The sequence below is a fragment of the Schistocerca cancellata genome, unplaced genomic scaffold (genome assembly GCF_023864275.1).
Source record: "Schistocerca cancellata isolate TAMUIC-IGC-003103 unplaced genomic scaffold, iqSchCanc2.1 HiC_scaffold_1152, whole genome shotgun sequence".
Lineage (NCBI taxonomy): Eukaryota > Metazoa > Arthropoda > Insecta > Orthoptera > Acrididae > Schistocerca > Schistocerca cancellata.
The window spans coordinates 796,645-798,279 of NW_026047151.1; positions in this window are offsets into that span (position 1 = coordinate 796,645).

Below are 1,635 nucleotides of genomic sequence, written 5' to 3' on the forward strand. Positions count from 1 at the left end.
CAATCTCATCCTACCCAAGAGCTCCAGACTCGCCACACACACGTGAGCCCATGTGTTTAGTAACAACTTGTGTTCTGTTACATTTGTAATGGCAACGAAGGACCACTCCACCTCGGAAAACGTCTTTGTTGCATTGTATTTTATTGGGAATGCCATCTGGTGAATTTGGACACATGTTTGACGACCATTTACCACATCAATGTCATTTTTTTTTTATTGTTAAATCCTTGCTCGTGGTGTCTAAGCACTCCACACTTATACATTGTGGCTGGCAGCATTGCTTCAGAACGTGCCTGAAGCAACCATATCTAAAACATTTTACGTCCGTAGTAAAACAATTCATTTGTCCTACATTCGTATCACAACATCTACCACATACAGCTCCATAGCCACCGTAATGGCACTGGGTAAATACTTTGGGTTCTCCATTCACACTCTCCAAGACATATTGTGAGGAAATCCTCTGAAAAAAGCTGCTAATGCTTTCTGTGCTCAGCTTCGAGTCGGATGAACCTGTCTGCTTCTTCACATCCTGTTAACTAACAAGTTTCGGTTTTTTGTTATTTGGATCCTGCCTAGAAAAGTGTACACTGATTTATTTCGTTTCTGGGATACTCCACTGAGCGGCTACTACACCTGATAGTGCTGTAAAAGCCTGTCCTTCAGCTGCTGAAATGTATATGAGTTTCTCATTTCCTTATGGTACATCATGTACGTTTTTGCTTCATCTATCCCAACATCCAGCATTGCGACAACTTCCAACTCTCCTATAAATGTCAACATATCCTCCATTGCTTTGGCTGAAACAAAAGTAATCTGACTAGAAACAGCTGAACGCTATAAAAGTGGGACTGCTCTAGATGAAGCTTTCCCTGCATCTGATTCAGCAAATTCCTATAAAAACTGCGTAATGTCTGCTGTTAAAGTCTTCGTGTGTTTTGTTAAAGATGTAAAGGCCTTCTGTGAGGAAACGCCCTGCGTATCTCTGACAGTACGAAAAAATTTACCATCCAAAAATCAGAAACAAAATACACAGAATAAGAAAACTACCAGAACAACTACAGGCACCCTAAAATAGCAACAAAAATGTTCTCAATAATTGCGTCGATTAATCAACTATCTCGACTCTGAAACTGATGTACATAATGGCGACAGCGCTAAAAAATAAGGCACGTTGTCGCCTAACAGCTTGCTCTGCATGCATCTTGTGGCATACAGGCGTAGTCTTCGCTTGTATTACCTCTTAACCGAGAAAGACTGACAGGTCCCACAGCTATTACAAACTACAGTTTTAAGTTTCTCTGACAATCTGATTTCCCAACCACATCCATGTACAAGAGCAAAGGCAGGAAACCAAATACTAAGTCCACTCACTACACTGTGTCGATGGTGATCCTGACAGTCTTGTCTTCCGTAGCACCTCAATCATCTTCTCCACAGACAGCAGCCACTGACATTGCAATCTCGGAGTTAGGTATCGGCTGCAATGCTAGCAGGTGGACTGGCCTGCTGATATGTCACGATTAAGTACGGTTCCCCTTCCAGAGCTTGGTATTGCCTGGAGTCAAACGGTGATCTGTCAGTGAAACATCTCTGGTTAAGAAAGCTGTTTATTCACAATGGGTACAGTAGCTG